The sequence below is a fragment of the Lissotriton vulgaris genome, chromosome 1_1, assembly GCF_964263255.1.
Source record: "Lissotriton vulgaris chromosome 1_1, aLisVul1.2, whole genome shotgun sequence".
Lineage (NCBI taxonomy): Eukaryota > Metazoa > Chordata > Amphibia > Caudata > Salamandridae > Lissotriton > Lissotriton vulgaris.
This window is the reverse complement of record NC_141685.1, coordinates 787,460,447-787,479,488: the sequence shown is the minus strand read 5'-3', so window position 1 is coordinate 787,479,488 and position 19,042 is coordinate 787,460,447.

The window sequence follows — 19,042 nt, the reverse complement described above, 5'->3', positions numbered from 1 at the left end:
TACCTTAGTCCAAATAGGGACCCTTGCTTCTAGTCAGGAAAAGGAGAGACACACTCTTAGAAAACCCCTGCTCACCCTCCGGTAGCTTGGCACGAGCAGCTAGGCTCATCTCCAAGGCAATGTGTAAAGTATTTGCAACCACACTCTCAGTAACACAGTGATAACACCACAATTGGACACCACAATGATTTTATAAAAATAGTGGTATCTTTATCCAAAGAAATATGATGAGACCAAATGATAGATATCCAACATATGCGTATTCGTAATATTTCACTTTGCCGGTTATTAGGCCAACCATCACTTGTAGAAAGTTGCGGTATTAATGAGCAGTTCACAAAGATCTAATGCAGTCCTAATGCAATGCTGCACAGTTAGTAATGCAGTTCGCAATGTAAGGATAATGCAGTTCTTAATGCAAGAATAATGCTGTTCCTAGTGCAAGAATAAGGCAGTTCGTAATGCAAGGAATAATGCTATAGGCCTATCTGCGCGGTCAGCTCGGCAACCACTAGGCCCCAACAAAAGAGGCAACGGTTGTAAACTTAAAGGGGTAGCCCCGGTACTGCTGGGCAGGTACGGGCCGCTCGGGGACTCGTCTAACACAGTGCAGCGGGAGAGAGATCAGAGCACTCCTGTACTCCTCCTGCACGCCTCCCCAGGCAACACACGCTTGCGGCTCCCGACCGGAGTCCAAGCCTTACCTGAGGAGTGCGCTGCCTCGCTCTCTCTCTCTCCCCTCTCGTCAGATGACTGCTGGGCGGTCCTGCTGACGTTGCAGCTCCATTGCTAGGCGACGCTGTAGCCGGACGGGTTATGGCACTGCTTTCTCCTTTGTTGACGATCTTGGGCAGATTCCTCTTGGCAAACAACGATCACAATACCTTTCACCTTGCAGCTTCCTTAGCTTCAAGAAATCCTTTAGCACGTTGCCGCTCAGGCTGGCGGCGGTGATCCTTACTCACAGAGTCAGTTACGATGACGGTTTGGGCCACAAACAGCAATGCAGCAGCGTGGACAATGTTTCACGATGCGGGGGCAATGCGGTCACGGGGCACCTCGTAAACAGCACCACAGACCACACAACAGTCTCAGGCGTGCAAAAGCACACGGACCAAGCTTCGCTGAGACACTGTTGGAAACTTTGATGATCCTGAGTTTCGACAAAAGGGGACCAGCTCTCCTCGGGCCCTTGGAGACAAGTTACTTCAGGACACAGCACACAGCAAAGTCCTTTCAAGCAGGGAGACACAGCACACAGCAAAGTCCCTTGTCCTCTCCTTAGTACAATCAGCAAACTGCATGCCAGCCCCAGAGCACACAGCAAGGGCAGTCCTTCTATTCAGTCTCTTCAGCTGTTCTTCTTTGGCAGAGGTTCCTCTTGATCCCCAAGTAGTTTCAATCCTTTTTCAGTCTTGAGTTCAGTTTTGAGTTCAGGTGTTTCAGCTCTCACCTTTATACCCCTAAATGCCTTTGAAGTCTTTGTGTTCAGGGGGCTCTGAGCCAGGACCAAACCAGTTTGGGGTGTCTTCCTGCCAGGGCACACCCTCTTCCATTGATAGTGAGAGTCTGGGCCTCAGATGCTCCGCAGTAGTTTGAGTCATCTTTTTGTGGCAGCAGCAAAGCCCTCTTCACATCCAGGGGGCTACGCCTCCCACCACACCAAATACAGGCCAGCCTATTGCTGTCCCACCTACTCCTCCCTGGTGTCAGGACACCTCCCCAGACCCTGTCACATCCAAACCCAGACAGTCGATAAACAACCAGGCATAGGTACGCAAGATTGTTAGGACAAGAAACGAGCCCTTTTAAAAGCGTGGTTTCTAAACACACAAATTAAAAACCATCTTCACAAAAAGATGCGTTATTAAATTCTGAGTTCAGGCACACTAAACTCCATCTCTCCATCTTATGCCGATGGGAAGATCTGCGGGAAACATGTTACACAGCATTCCGCATTTTGTCCTATGGGCAAGATGACCCTGCAATAGTGAAAAACGAAATTGGCAGTATTTCACCATCAGGACACGGTACACACCTCAGTGCATGTCCGGCCTTTCACATACACTGCACCCAGCCCAGGGGGTACCTTGGGCCTACTATAGGGGTGTCTGATGTGCATAAAAAAGGGATGGGTAAGGCCTGGCAAGTGGGTGCACTTGTCAGGACAACAAGGCCCGAGATCTCTTTTTAGGGCTACTTATGAGAGTGGCACAATTAGTGCTGCAGGCCCACTAGTAGCATTTGCATTACCAGCCCTGGCACACATATTGCACTTTACTAGGAACTTTATTAGTAAGACAAACATACCAATTATGGACAACCAGCTATCATAACACTTTATACAGACAGCATATGCACTTTAGCACTGATCAGCAGTAGTAAAGTGCCAGAGTCCTAAAACTAACAAAAAAAGTTCAGGAAAAATACAGAAGGAAGGCAAAAGGTTCAGGGATGACACTGCAAAAAGGGCCAATTCCAACAGAGGCCATATATCTTCAAAAGCCTCACCCCTTTGTTCTAGGGACAGCAAAATAAAATCTATAGCCATCATTTAGCCTGTGTAGCCAACTCCTGTGGTCTCTTATGGGGACTGAGTATCAAAGCGTAATCTTGAACTGTTTTGCTGTGCATACTGCTAGGGACGTTAATTTATCTCTTTCGCAGAGCAAGGGATTTATTTGTCTGTTCAAGGGGCCTAAGATGATGTGGGTTGACAGTCTTAGGAGTTCTGTGTGTACCATTAGATCTATACCCCAAAAGACCATATCCCCAATCATTGTAGCTTGCAACGCTGCTGTAATAGGTGTAGTGATCCTGTGTGTCCCCACTTCATCTTGCGTTTCTCTGATCCTGTGGGAACCCATCTATTCATTCTTTCAGGTCTATAATACCATTAAAGCATTATGTTTGTCTTTGACTTTTTACCCACCACACTTGTTGCTTTGGAGTGTGTTCTTTTGTGAATACCATTCTATTCTTTAACCGAGGATATGGCCCAGTTCATTTTCCCATTTTCTGTTACATGACTCTTCCCCTTGACTGGCAGCTGAAAGTATGAGGAATTTATAATTGCCTGAGAAGAGATGTTTATTGTTTGTTTTAGTAAAACGGCAAGTTCTTGGGTGTTAGTCATTAAACTCTAGTATCCAACCCATTTAATTTTTAACCTTACCTAGTGTTCCACTAATAAAGGTTAATTTCCCCAGGGACACTACAATATTTTTAGAATATTCATCTTGAACCCCTGTTACACAGTGTTGTTCAGTAAGATGTATGCAAGAACTTCCTCCTATTTAGTCAGTCTTTGAGGAGGTTGAATCCGCCCGGGTGGCATTGTCCAACCAGGGTGGGGAGAGGACTCCTATGATGAAGCATGACACTAATAATGGGTGTGAGGTTTCCTTTTCCACTAAGGTTGACTTCCCTGAAGAGAGGAATCTAAGGTTTAGCCCTGCACAGTTTGTATATGCACTAGAGCCAATAGCTTTGGGATTCTGAGTACACAGTTCTGTATATCACTGTCACTATACATTTATGTTGTGTTAGATGTTTTGGTAAAACCACATCATTCAAATAGAGTCAGGTTCCTAGTCAAGAATGGCTTGATGGAGTTATTGGTGACACAATGCTGGATTTGGAGGTATTGTAGATGTTCATCTCCACTTTCATCCTCGTCTCCCTGGCAGTGTTGGCCTACTGGTCTAAGTACTGGTCGGTGGATGAATCACAGTGTATCTACTGACCCTCCCTTGCATATTTTTAGCCCGTTGTCACAGACCACTGCTGTGTTTGTTTCTTGGCCTATCAGTCCCTTATTTATATGCTGAAAAGATAGTGTGTTCTTTTCTTTTCCTGCCACAGTTAGCTCTTTTCGTTTTGATACTAATGTGAAGCATTGACCATCCCCAGGCGAGGAGGGGAAATATTCATTAAAACGCAGTCATTACAACGACCTACCTTTACAATGCAACTGTTACAACACAACGACCTTTACATCTCATGCCATTACAATACATGCCATTACAACGCAGGGCATTACAATCCATGCCATTACAATGCATTATAAGGTAAGTAATGAAGTTTTTTTAGTATTAGGGTGGGTATGGGTTTTGGGGTACATGGGAATAGTAATTTTTACCCCAACACCATCCTACACTTTCCCTACTGTTGCACTCACTGGAGTGGGAATAGTAGTTTTTACCCATACACTATCTAACAGTTACTCTACTGTTGCATTCACTGGAGTGGGAATGGCCATTTTGACCCCTATACTATCCAACACTAACCCTACTGTTGCCCCAAAAGTATTATGCGTTGTAATGGTATGCGTTGTAATGGTATGCTCTGTAATGGAATGCGTTGTAAAGGCAGTTTTATCAAATGCATTGTAATGCATGCAGTGTAAAATCATGAAATGTAATGGTAGTTGTGATGTAAAGACTGCGTTGTAAAAGCATGTGTTGTAGCTGCATGCGTTGTAACGTCATATATTCGCAAGGAGGCATGTATGGGTGCGCTGTTTATACTACCTTCCATGGTGTATTTTACAGTGCGGTGTTACCTCCCCTTTTCACTGCGTTGCCCTTCTTTAAACAACGTCCTCAGTCCTAAACTTATTTATTCAATCCTTCTAAGAAAATAATCACACTCACAACAAAGATATCATAATGCATAAAAATGTACTATTCAGTCCTTTGTCTTCCTTTCATCCACAATCCTTTATGGGCCGGGATGCCCGCCACCCCTTCCACCACCAATCCCAATGGGAGGAGACAGACACAGTTTGAACTTTTGGAAGACAGGGGGGCCTCACGACCCCCCCGGCCGTATTTATTAAAAATATGAAACAAATTTAAAACTTTAAATTAAAACGTTTCATGTATCATGTACAAATTCAACTTCCATTACATTTGATGAAGACAGATATTCAGGCTAACCTTAACAAATCTCTAATACAAAGATTTCCTAACCGAGTCTAACATCATGACATAATGCATTGCATACGAATTTGTACATCCTAACGTTAGGGGCCAACGGCAAGGTCTTAACCGGTATCAGGTCCCTATCACAAAATTCCCGCCCTCATGTGTGAGTGGCGCATGCGTAGAGGACTTTACCCTCGTCGCAAACTGTAACTTCCCTTGTCGTGGGGGCCCCCTTTCACTCAACGCCATCTTAAGGTCGTCCGAGTTCCCGTGCGGGGTATCCGTAAGATGGACAGCGTGGACTCCCCCCCTTTCCCCGCACTCTCTTCCGCAGGAGCAGATATCCGGCCCAGGGGAAATTCTGGGGAGGGGCATATAGCTGTCTCCCCCTGGGAGGGGCCTATGGCCGTCTCCCCCTGGGCGACCCATCCGTAATGGGTGCCGCCCCCCGTGGGAGGGGCCAATGGCCTCCTCCCCCCGGGCGTTCCCATCCATAATGGGTGGCGCCCCCCCTTGGGACCTTGAAATCACTGCTCACCGATCATGACCTTACCGCCCGACCGAAGACTAAATAATTACGACAGTTAGTTACCTACTAGGGAGTGAAGTAATCAGGGTTCCCAAGGCCTACATGCTCCGAAGATAACCCACTTACACTCAAGAACTGTTGGCACGGAAACTGTAAAAGGCAAAGAACAAGTTTATTAAGACCCCATGGGGTGGTGGTACACTCAAACAGCACCCTTCGGTAATGCAAGAGGTATCACCCCGAACACCGGTGTGACCCCGATTTATATACAGTTTTGGGGCAATAAAAGATAGGCGGCACAAGTTAGAACACATTTTAGGGACATATATGGTCATGTTTTGGAATACAGCCAGCTCATTGGAGGGGGTACAACTCCGCTGGTCAGTTTGGCGCACATTCCTAAAGGCTCACTGGTCAGTTGGGACTGCGCATGTGCACGCTTGACCAGTACTAAAAATAGCCTGTTGCTGGGCAGACTGAAGTGGTCAGTGAAACGGACAATGGACTAAAGGGCACGCCAGCCACGAGGCCGCTTATGGTCTAAGATGGCTGCCGCAACATTCAAAATGGCGTTTTCATATATAGCCAATTTAAGGAGGACAACGTGTAGGTTCAGCTAATCGCTAACGCGGCCATGCCAATTACGACAGACGACCCTTTTAGCGTTTAGCTGAATCTACCTCATAGTGAACACAATCAGGATGTTCGTCCTCGATGTCTATTAACATTATTTGGGTTACTTCTTTATGAAGCATCACTTTGTCATGAGCAAGAGCTCGTCTTGATGGTATGCAAGCTGATAGGCACATAGAACATAAGGCCGGGCCACATTGAATACATAGGCATATAAAAAACATTGCTCCCACGATTATACATAGAATCGTCAACAGTTTCCAGCCCCAGGTAGTAAGCATAGACCAGAACCATCCTGAAAGTGTCCAAGTTCCATTGTCCGGATATATCTCAGCTGCGATCTTGTGGAGCTTAGATATGGCATCATAAACAGATGGAGAATTGTCCGGTACGTATACACAACAGCTGCTTCCGATAATTCTGCATGCCCCCCCCACGATCAGCCAAAACTACATCCAGCACCATCCTATTTTGGAGCGTAACAATTCTAGAAATCTGTAGTTCCTCAGTGATGTTTCCCAGGGCAATGGCAGTGTCATTCGCTACAGCCTCGACAACACGTGTCAGTCGTCTTATCTTCCGACTGTTCAATGCAGCCCCCACGAAGGAAAATAGTCCCAAATTAAAGTCCACATACTGTTGCAAGCTGATGGTAACCCTTCGTTCCACAAATGAAGTACGTGTTTCGTGATGCTACAAATGAGATGCCATTCGGGCTATCAAAAGTAAGAGTAGTGTTACATTCGCTTTTCTCCACTGCAATCGAACCCTTATTCCTAATACACAAATCGGCTTTAGTAGCAATGACATTAATAACATGTGCGCTGGATACATTAATATTTCTTTGATTGCTGTACACACGCGGGGCAGACACGTTGTCGGGCCTGTACTCCTCCCATTCAAATCGAGTACCCTCAGCCCGTGGAAACCCATCCTTGTCATGGGTGCATACTTTATTCAAACGGAAAAGCACCCCCCCTTTGGTTGGCCATCTCAAAGTAAAGAGGAGGGTGTACCAGGCGTTGCATGATCCATTGTGCGAAAACGGGAGTGGAATGAGTGGGGTGCCCCCTCTCTTCTGGTGCCCTGGCAACATCCCACACACCCAGCAATTTGAGGTATTGGTCATATTATGTGTGTGATGAAGAATCTGAATAAAACTGTTATTCAGATAGGTTTGCCGATGTCGTTCTTCGTGATAGGGTAATGTAAAGTGAAAATGTTCAGATGGAGCCGGGGTAGTCGGCAGCAAATGTTCACGTACAGGCACCACAAGTTCAACTACCCAGGCTATCACAGCTATTACCACAATAGTCAGAACAAAGAGAAAGGCACCCAATATTCGTTTATCTCGTGATGCCGTTGATGCCATAGTTCAGGAATGTTCGTGCAAAGTCTTAAATAACACAAATTGTTCACAGAGTCTCCTCAGATACACGTGTGTGTATACCTAAAAAAAAGAAAAATGCGGTGCTGAACTCCGAGGTAGCCGTTGTTTTCTTCTCCGGGCCAAGACGGGTGTCGCTACACTGGCAGAACTGATCCCCCCCCCTTGGAATTCCCGGTTTCTGTTTCACAAACCTGGAGCGGTAACCAACCAGTCATTAAAAGAAACCCAAAAAATCTTCTTATCGAGGACGCAGGTTGTAGCGCTCTCGTCCGGCAGCAGCGTGGTCCAGGAAGGCTCCCTCAACTTCGGCCGACGTCACAGCTGGGCTCTTTTCTTTCTCCAAGATCTCTTTGTAGTCGGTCAGCACAGCAGGAGTCACCAGATCCGGAGAGACACGGCGGCAGTGTGTCGAATGCACCCACCGCTTCCTGTTGGTCACTCGTACAGCGGTTCGGGTAGCAAGGAGGACCTGTTCGGGGCCCTTCCACCTGGGCTCCAGACTGCTCGCTCTCTCAAACGACCGGATCATCACGTGGTCACCAGGGCGGAGATCATGGCCCTCTCCAGTAGAGTTGTCAGGGAGCGCTTCTCGAACATGTTGATGAATAGAAAGCAAATCATTTGTTAATCGTGCCAAATAGTCGTTCATCATAACACAAGGCACATCATGTATTAATCGCGGCTTAGGCACCCCCCAGATGTTCATGGGGCGCCCAAACACCACCTCATAGGGTGTAAGGCCAGTTCGGGAATGGGGTACTGATCTAAGAGAGAGCAGTGCTAGCGGCAAAGCGTCTGGCCACTTCAACGATGTAGACGCCACAATTTTGGCCAGCTTAAGTTTCAACGTAGCATTGCACCGCTCAACCAGACCTGCCGACTGAGGGTGGAATACAGCGTGGAACTTCTGCTGAATCCCTAACCCCTTCAGTACATACTCCACAATCTTTCCAACAAAATGAGGCCCATTATCGCTCCACAGAAATTTGCAAACTCCAAAGCGAGGAAAGAATTCCTTAAGCAACACCTTAGCTGTTGTCAAAGCCGTATTGTCTTTCGTGGGGAAGGCCTCAACCCATTTGCTAAAAGCACATACCACCACTAGGACATACTTCAGGTTGTTGCAGCGCTCGAGTTGGATGTAATCCATTTGGAGTACCTCAAATGGTGCAGAAGGTGGAATGAACCCTCCTTTCGGAGTATGGGTCCCCTTTCCAGGATTGTGTTGTAAACAAACCAGGCAGGTCTGCACTACTCTCTTCGCAGTATTAGCAATCTCAGGATGTTCCCAAACTCGTGTTAACAGCCGAGTGATTGCAAGAGCTCCGACATGCGCCAGTCCATGTGTCATCTGGACCATCGTCTGCAAGTAAGCCGCAGGCAATTTCCATTTCTCCATGTCTTTGCTTCTCCAACAACCCTCGTCATCTAGTACCCCATCTGCTGCCCATGCCGCAAGTTCAGATTCAGTAGCTGATTTTTGAATATCCAATATTTCTGCTCTAGCATCACTCCATCGCTCAGCCTGCGATTGTACCACATACATGGGGGAGCTAGTTCGGGACATAGCCGTTTGTCTTGCTATGCTGTCTGCAAAGGCATTTCCTTGGCCCACTTTATCCGTGATCTTTTTGTGAGCACTGCATTTTACTATCGCTACTTTCTTTGGGCCAAGCAACGCGTTTAGGAGATCACGCACTAGCTCTCCGTGCATAATGTGTTCTCCGTGAGATGTCAAAAACCCACGCTCTCTCCAGAGTAGCCCGAAGTCATGTGCTACTCCGAAGGCGTATCGGCTGTCTGTGTATATGTTCACACATAGGCCAACACTCAACTCGCAGGCTCTTGTTAAGGCTATCAGCTCTGCTGCCTGAGCCGATTTCTGTGGTATCCTAGCTGTTTCTACCACTGTCTTAAGTGTCGTGATCGCATAGGCTGCGGAAGTCGTACCATCTGGCAGCCTTAAACACGATCCATCAACCCACAGTTCCCCATCCACATCTGGAAGTGGCACATCCTGTAAGTCGACACGACCCTTTGTCTGTTCCTCGGTCAGGAAAACACAATCGTGATGTTTTTCTTCCTGACCCTCCTCGGCCGGATAGGGCGATAAAGTGGCAGGGTTCAAAGTAGCGCATCTTTTCAGTGTAATATGTGGCGCCAAAAGTGTCAGCTCATATCCTGTTAGCCGTGCACTCGTGAGGTATTGGGTCTTTGTTTGGTTTAGCAGAGCATCTACTGCGTGAGGAACTAACACCAGCAGTTTGTGCGATAACACTATTCCCTCACTCTGTCGTATGGCTACTGCCGTTGCTGCTACCGCTCGAAAACACCCAGGCAACCCTCGTGCTACAGGATCAAGAATGGCAGAGAAGTATGCACATGGTCTTTTCTTATCCCCGTGTAGTTGCACTAACACTGACAACGCGCACCCATCATTCTCGTGCACGTACAATGTGAAAAGTTTCGTGTAGTCTGGTGTGCCTAACACGGGTGCGGAACAAAGGGCCTGCCTCAACTGTTCAAAAGCCTTCTGACATTCCTCTGTCCATTCTAAGGGCATTGGTGTAGCTTTGGACAATAACGCTAGCAAAGGTTTTATGATATGTGAAAAACCCATGATCCACTGTCTACAAAAGGACGTCAACCCTATGAAGGCACGTACGTCTCTCTGCGTGCGGGGGACTGGTGTGTCTAAAATCGCTTGAATTCGATCAGATGTTAATGCACGCCCCTCCTTAGACAACAGATGACCGAGGTAGGTCACCTGAGGTCTACAGTATTGAAGCTTTTTCTTCGAAACCTTATGATTGTTCTGTGCCAAAAAGGAAAGCAACGCAAGTGTACTTTCTTCACATTGTGCATAAGAGTCAGCAGCAAGCAGAAGGTCATCCACGTACTGGATGAGAGCAACGCCAGACTGCAATTTAAAGGAATCTAGCTGCCTTTTCAAAGCCTGGCTGTAGATGCTAGGGCTTTCAGTATAACCTTGGGGAACACGACAAAATCTATACGATTTATTATTTAGCGTAAAGCCAAACAGGTATCTGCTGTCAGGATGAACAGGGATGGAAAAGAACGCATTCTTTAAATCAATTACGCTAAACGTGGTGGCCGTGGGTGGGACCAATGTAAGCAAGGTCGTAATATCAGACACCACCGGGTATTGGGGAATGACAATTTTGTTGATCTCTCGCAAGTCAATAATAAAGCGATAGACTTTGTCGTCAGTATCTCTCTTAAGGATCGGAAGAATAGGACTGTTGCAAACATTATAAGGGACCTCCTCCACAACCCCTGCAGAAATTAAATCCTGAACAATATGCGTCAATGCAATTTCACCTTCCCTCGAAATCTTATACTGTGGCACTCGTGGTAGAGGGGCCCCCTCCTGAACAGTAATGTGTATTGGTGGAATACGCATCTCTCCCACATCCGTATCTGAGGTCGCCCATAACGTATGCGTAGGCTGTCCTGTTTTCAGTTTCTATTTTTGGTAAATTCTGGTGGGGTTTTTTCAGTGTTTTCAATATCTTAAAAAACAGTTGTTATCAGTGGTTACACACTTTCACGCCACTAAAAACAACAGAAAAAGTGTTTTTCCTGTGTTTATGGAACGTTTCGCTTTTATCATTGCTTGCTTTCTGCACTGAAAAAAAATGGTATATAGACAGTGTACGTATAGTGTATATGACGTTCAAAGAGATTTTTGCAAATTAATCTAATTGCAGTACACCATACAATACTTCTTCAGTGAGTCTTTGGTCATGTGCGCTCGTGCTTTCCTTCCCATGTAGACCTCTGTGAAAAGGCCCTCTCAGCATTCATAGCCCCTTGGGCTGAGAACCGTCAGCTAAGGGACACAGTTGGGATGACTCTTTCTTTGATGCCACATAAAGCACGAAATGATAAATATTTGTGTTTTAGTTCCTGGGCATAAGAAAACAGTGCACCAGAATGGACTAAAAAGTCAATAGCATCCCTCATTGACTCTGAAGATTGTAAAGATGCTTTCAGCATACCATCCAACAAGTGGCAAGGATCTCCTACAGGGAATCACTTCAGCTCGAGTATCAATTTTGACAGGTAATCACACACATTTTTTATATACGTAGCTGAATCACTACAAATACAAATAATATCACTCCAATCTTTGTTTAACTTGGAAAGAACCTTTTTTGCAGAGCATAACAAGTGACACTGCGTTCCATGCTTTCCAAAAGTCTAGTGTCACGTTTTCACCACTATCCCAGATGCTTGGTAATATATATACTTGTCACTATACCTTGCCTTTAATGTTTAAAGCCTGAGGTGTTGGGCATTCACCTACTATCAATACTGACCCACTAGAAACTATGGTCTGATGTATTAAGGGTTTTTACCCATTCTCTGTGGGTAAATGTGATGACACATATTAGGAAAGGTTTTTATGAAACTCGCCATTTTACCTATCAGTGAAAGAATCAAATGCAGCCAAAATATCAAATGTGAGTTTGATATGTCCTGATTCTCTACAGTTTATAAAATAAATAAACTAAATCTAAAAACGTGAAACTAAACCCTGCATCTTTAGAAAAAAAGGCCATAAAACTGAAAAAAGTAAAAGGAAGAAGAAACAATATTTTAGTGGCATCCCTAAAGAACAAAACGCAAGCAGAATAATGTTAGCCAATCTTTCTTACTGCTTACTGCTAGCTTGTAATACAAAGTTACATTTTATTGACCCCTTCAGTAAGAACAAAATGACTCTTTCACTTTCTTTTTCCTTTCTTTGAATGGCATTTAGTTTGTGGTTGTGCAGGTGTTTTTTCAGTGTTTATATGTTTTCACCGGTGAGGGCTATTTTTCTTTCAGTGGGGTTTTATCAGTTATTATAGGTTTAAACCTAAAACCCCACAGCCTACGTATGCGGTAGAGAGGCCAAAGCTGGAATATCTAAAATAGCATAAAACCTGTCGGGGTCAGGATAATTGTCATTCAGGATAACCCGCACTCCCTCAGGAGCGCACCGTATCGTCGCTCGAAAATATTTAAGCAAATCAATACCCAGGATATTATCTGGCGTATGGGGTGATAACAAAAATTGACCAAAACTGAAATATTTGTCAAGACATAGTGAAAGGGGCTTTGACAATGGGCTAGGGGAGGGTGTGCCATCGAACCCTACACATGTAATCATTTCGCCAGACAGGGGAGCCCTCGGAACCAAGTTTTTCGACAAAGCGCTACGTGTAGCTCCTGTGTCGACTAGAAATTGATCAGTAGAACCCAGAATACCCGCTGTCACATATGGACCCTGCTGATCTACCGGCACTTCAACTGATTCCTTACCCCATCCTACGCAGTCCTATGCATGCACATAATCCTGGTGCTCCACATTTTCACCCTCCGAAATCTGATATTGATTTCGTCTATCAAACGTGTTTCGCTCATCCTGGCCACGGCCCCTCTCCTCAACTCTTCCACGATCACTTCCGCCACCTCTCGCTCCCGTATAACCTCCTCTCGACCTACCACCTCCTCGACCACGCTGACTACGCTGCTCACGAAGTACCGGACAATCATCAGCCCAATGCCCAAACTCCTTACAATAAGCACACTGATCCTCCGCTATATCCGTACGACCATATGACGTATTCCCTCCACCTCGTCTACCTCTATCATTCCCTCTACCCTGTGTTCCCCGAACCTGCGCCAACATCACCTTCATTTTCAATTCCTTCGCCTTTTTCTCAACACTTTCTTTAGCCTCCAATTCCTGCCGCTCATAATACTGAGCCATAGTTAACAAGGACGCAGGGGTCGCCGTGGCCCAGGAACTTTCACTCGACTTCAATCGTTTTGCAATCTCCGGTAGGAGATTAGCCACATACTTATCTACAAACAGATGCCGACCCGTATCGTCTGTTAAAGATTGACCACTGTAATCATGGAATGCCTCCTCGAAACGTGTAAAGAAATCTGAAACCGTTTCATCGGGTTTCTGTTTGCACGAAGTTAGCATAGTCCAATCGATCTTTTTAGAGGGAACAAGCATCTTTAATTTAATCAAGATAGCTGCCGGAAGATCTAGAATTAACTGACAAGGCTTACATGCCGGTTCCCTATCTAAATCGGCAGCATTTATTTCTTTCCATGTGCCCCCCAATATTGTTTCATCATTATTTTTACGAATTTGTCTCCACATATCAGGTGGTAGAATTAGCCCAAAGAACAAATCTATATCAACAAGAGTCATCACACAAGACGAAATAGCCCCTTCCACCCCTTCATAAAATGCCGCTGGATTTTTCCGAAGATCAGGTAGAGAATTTTTCAATGCCATAACATCTGCTCTATTCCAAGGCGTGTATACCCAGTTATATACAAAATACCCTTTCGCATCCTTTGACGATTTATCATCATCTGTACCTTCCCCTTTAGGTGGAACATACAAGGGCGCGGCTTCACGCATAGGCATAACATGCAATGCAAAACTCTTATCTGAACCCCGGAGAGAACACTCCTTAATCTGCCCGTTATTCTCCGATTCGGACTCCTTTTGCCTCCTTTTCCGCTCCTCCCGCAATCTGGTTGTCTCGTCTCGCAGCCGGATCAGTTGCTTGAATAGGTCGTCAACATCTGCAAGATCAAATACACCTTTAACCAAATTCTCACGATACACTGACAACGATTTAGGTTCTAACGTGTCTGAAAGTTCACGATACGCGGCAACAACTTCATCCGCCAAACTAGACAGAAAATACATTAATTCAAGATCCGACCACGCCCTCTTCTCCGCAAGCAACTCATCCTGAGAAACACATTTCTTATTCACTTTACGAGCCCAACTGCGTAAATGTGCGGACCTCTCCGCAGTAAACCTGAGAGCAGATACCCCCTTCTGTTCCGACTTATCCTGTCCATCATCCTCTGAATCTGCAGCTGGTGCCGTCGGCGAAACGTACGGAGGCGGTGACCGATCTAGCAATGAAAAATCATCAATTTCATTATTAAGGACAGGATAAAGCGGTCGGCGAATAGGAAATTGACCAGTCGTTTGCAATTTACGTTCCCGTTCCTCCCTCTCTTTCTTCTCCTGAGCCTCCTTCTCCTCAAGCTGTAAAGCCTTATCCCGAGCAGCCTTGCGCTGCTCTTTGTCCGCCAAGGCAACTTCATGCTTCATACGCTCACGCACCGCTTTCTCCCACATTCGCACACAATCAAACATGTTTTGTCTAGACCTGCGTTGAAACAAACATTGCTCCACAAACTGTACTTTTCGTAAATCGAACGACCCATGTAGAGGCCATTGCAATTCAGGATCGGCCTTTGTATACTTATGCCATAATTTGCTGTACATAATAGGGGGAAGGCCAAGTTTGATGTACATCTCGCGATTTGGTGTTCCTTCTGGGGGAGCCGGCTGTGCTTCCGCTAACCTAATTGTGGTACCATCTCCAAGACAGCACATCCCTCGGAGTGTGCTGAAAACAGGTATGTTCAAAAAGTATCACGAAAGCGTGACACCACACAAAATGGCACTTACAGTACTTCACACAAATGTGCCGCTCAGAGGAAAAAACAAAGTTAGAGAAACATCTCTACATGCCTGCCTATGTGAAGTGCACTACACATATATGTTCAAAGATCACAAAGTCACAATGTTAGCTAACTCAAATCAAAACGTAGATCGTAGGACTTCGGCAAGCGTCCAAGGACTACCTTACCGATCACAAATCATAGAACTTCAGTAAGCGTCCGAAGACTACCTTACCGAACACAAATCATAGAACTTCAGTAAGCGTCCAAAGACTACCTTATCGAACGCAAATCTTACCCAAATTCTCAAATGTCCAGATTCCAACTGCCAAGGTCTTGTAATCAAATCAGCCAAACGGCACTTTCCCAGCAACACAGACACTCGAAAACTCAGTCGGAGACCGGCGCCACCTGGAAGGTCAGATCGGAAGGAAAGGAAGAAACACCGTGGGAGCCAAGACTCGGGTCACTCAGTGGCAGCGCGCGTCCATGGCGAGTTTCCAAGCCTTCGTCACGACCTCTCCTTCGGGCATCCGAGTCGCCGATGAGTCCCTGGTCGTGGTCGCCAATTTGAAGTAATCAGGGTTCCCAAGGCCTACATGCTCCGAAGATAACCCACTTACACTCAAGAACTGTTGGCACGGAAACTGTAAAAGGCAAAGAACAAGTTTATTAAGACCCCATGGGGTGGTGGTACACTCAAACAGCACCCTTCGGTAATGCAAGAGGTATCACCCCGAACACCGGTGTGACCCCGATTTATATACAGTTTTGGGGCAATAAAAGATAGGCGGCACAAGTTAGAACACATTTTAGGGACATATATGGTCATGTTTTGGAATACAGCCAGCTCATTGGAGGGGGTACAACTCCGCTGGTCAGTTTGGCGCACATTCCTAAAGGCTCACTGGTCAGTTGGGACTGCGCATGTGCACGCTTGACCAGTACTAAAAATAGCCTGTTGCTGGGCAGACTGAAGTGGTCAGTGAAACGGACAATGGACTAAAGGGCACGCCGGCCACGAGGCCGCTTATGGTCTAAGATGGCTGCCGCAACATTCAAAATGGCGTTTTCATATATAGCCAATTTAAGGAGGACAACGTGTAGGTTCAGCTAATCGCTAACGCGGCCATGCCAATTACGACAGGAGAACAACCTATGTTTACTCTTAAAGTACAGCTCGATATATCCAATGACTTTAAGATTGCTACAAAGGTCCTACAGCACAGAATGTTCTTTATTGCATACATTCCTTAACATTTTTACAAAGGAAAAAAGGCCTATAAGCAAGTATTCAGTTACATGCATACTCTTGGCATCGACTTGCGATGAAGGCAACGATTCCCACAAGACATGTTTTATTACAATCACATTGCAACTTAGAACTTTATTTACTCCCAAATTTTTGCAACAGGGGCTGGTGGGTGGGTCAAAAAACTGCAGCTTGTTCCCTTGAGGGCTCACGAGCGATGAGTGGTGCAGTCTTCAGAGCGCAGGAACAAGAGGACGCTTCCCTGGATTCCGGCGCCTTTTATCCAGCAGCGAGAAGGCGGGGCCGCGACCCCATCCCGCCCATAGGTGCACGGACTTCCGGGCGGGTGTTTACGACAACCCTTTTAGGCGGGGGGGCGTGCTCTGGCCATGCCGCTATGGGCATACCGGCCGGGACTCACCCCCGCCCGCAACGGTTTCCCGGGGCATCGGGGCACCCGGCCATACGTTTGGGGTGACCGAGTGGTCTCCCCTTTCCATATGGGCCGGGATGCCCGCCACCCCTTCCACCACCAATCCCAATGGGAAGAGACAGACACAGTTTGAACTTTTGGAAGGCAGGGGGGCCTCACGACCCCCCCGGCCGTATTTATTAAAAATATGATACAAAACTTAAAACTTTAAATTAAAACGTTTCATGTATCATGTACAAATTCAACTTCCATTACATTTGATGAAGACAGGTATTCAGGCTAACCTTAACAAATCTCTAATACAAAGATTTCCTAACCAAGTCTAACATCATGACATAATGCATTGCATACGAATTTGTACATCCTAACGTTAGGGGCCAACGGCAAGGTCTTAACTGGTGTCAGGTCCCTATCACCAAATTCCCGCCCTCACATGTGAGTGGCGCATGCGCATAGGACTTTACCCTCGTCGCCAACTGTAACTTCCCTTGTCGTGGGGGCCCCCTTTCACTCGACGCCATCTTAAGGTCATCCAAGTTCCCATGCGGGGTATCCGTAAGAAGGACAGCGTGGACTCCCCCCCTTTCCCCGCACTCGCTTCCGCCGGAGCGGATATCCGGCCCCCGGGAAATTCTGGGGAGGGGCCTATGGCCGTCTCCCCCTGGGCGACCCATCCGTAATGGGTGCCGCCCCCCGTGGGAGGGGCCAATGGCCGCCTCCTCCCGGGCGCTCCCATCCATAATGGGTGGCGCCCCCCCTAGGGACCTTGAAATCACTGCTCACCGATCATGACCTTACCGCAACAGGCCAGATAGTTGACCGACTATCTGGCCCCCCCCCACACCTCCTATAGGTCATGTCTCTTCAACCCCACTAGCCAAGCTATCATGTCTCCTATCAATAAGTTATTCCCCACCCTGGACAGGTGTACCCCATCATCAGAATAACAGTGATCGCCCCAGATGCACCCATGAGATATGCTTTGAAGATGAGCAGAGCGAAACAATTTCTCCATTTTATTGTTGACCCTCTTTACCGAATGGTTCAACGCTGTTGTGGACAAACCACCCGCCATACCCTCCTCAGAATCATGTGAGACCAAGCTATTGTACATCCCGGGAGCGTCTTTGCTAACCAACTAACTGCAGAAAGTATGTGTTCAATTAAAGCTCGTCTGCCCAACCTTACCAAGTCATTGCCCCCAATGTGCACTATGACTACAGATGGCGGTGACCTGTGCCGCCCTAATAATTCTTCCACAAAACTTTGCAGTCGGTCAATACACAGGCCGCCCTTCCCATGGAAGGACACCCTGAAACCATATTCCTCAGATGTGTGGATCGCATCACCTGTCTTGAATATGTCCCCGGCACGCCTCACGTATGAGTGGCACACGACCCAAACCACTCGTCTTCCATTCCTTGTTCCTGGAGTGGTGGTTAGCTGACACTGGGCCGGTCCCAATTTTTGCCCTGCTTCACAGGCTCGTGAAACTGTAATCCAAACAAAAGACAACAAGCGTGAGTGCACTTCTTCAGTAACTTACAACATGTGCAGCCGCATGTACCGTTTGAAACAATTCGAGGACCAGCGGCCTAATTGTTTAACATTGTCTCCCCGCAGACCCCCAGTAGTTGCTTCTGTTGCGGCCTCTATCCTGAATGAATGGGTCCCAAAATCACTCGGGTTCAAGCCCGCAGCTGCAATCGTGATTGCCAGCACCCTCTGAAACTGAAACTTCGTTAACGGGGTGCCGTCCGCATGTCGCAGCACGGCCCCCCCCCACGTTGTCAACCTCTGTTTTAGGTAGGCCTCAACATGCCTCACTGGACAACAGGGACTACTTGGAGCGCGCTGCAACACAATGCTATTCCCCTGGGCCTCCTGATCCGTCTTTGACCTGGCTATCATGATCAGCAGAGAATCCCCCCTCACTTGCGTGTGATCCCTGCGCAGACCCCCCTCCATATCTCTTTTGTTGGCAGCCACTAGTTCGCTCACCCGCAGGGCCCCATAGAAAGCCAACGCGAACGCTGCCCGGAATAGTCCAGCCTCGCTAGGCGAGGAGCATGTCTCCTCCAGTTTAGCCAACAAGGAGGTCAATCTGTCAAATCCTATTGGGTGCCTGGTATCCTTTTTGCGCCCCTCTCAGCGCTGCCAGCCGCGCAGCGCCTTCCTGACTACGAAGGAGTCCGTCGGGTCCCTGATACCATGGAGCTGGGCCATAAATGATATGGCGGCCTTATACCGACAGGCGGTTGCCGCCGACCAGCCCTCCTCATGAAGTGCCACTAAAAATTGGGTAAAGGACCCCTCCTGACCCCATCTATGCTCCCAAGCCGTGCCCAAAAAACGC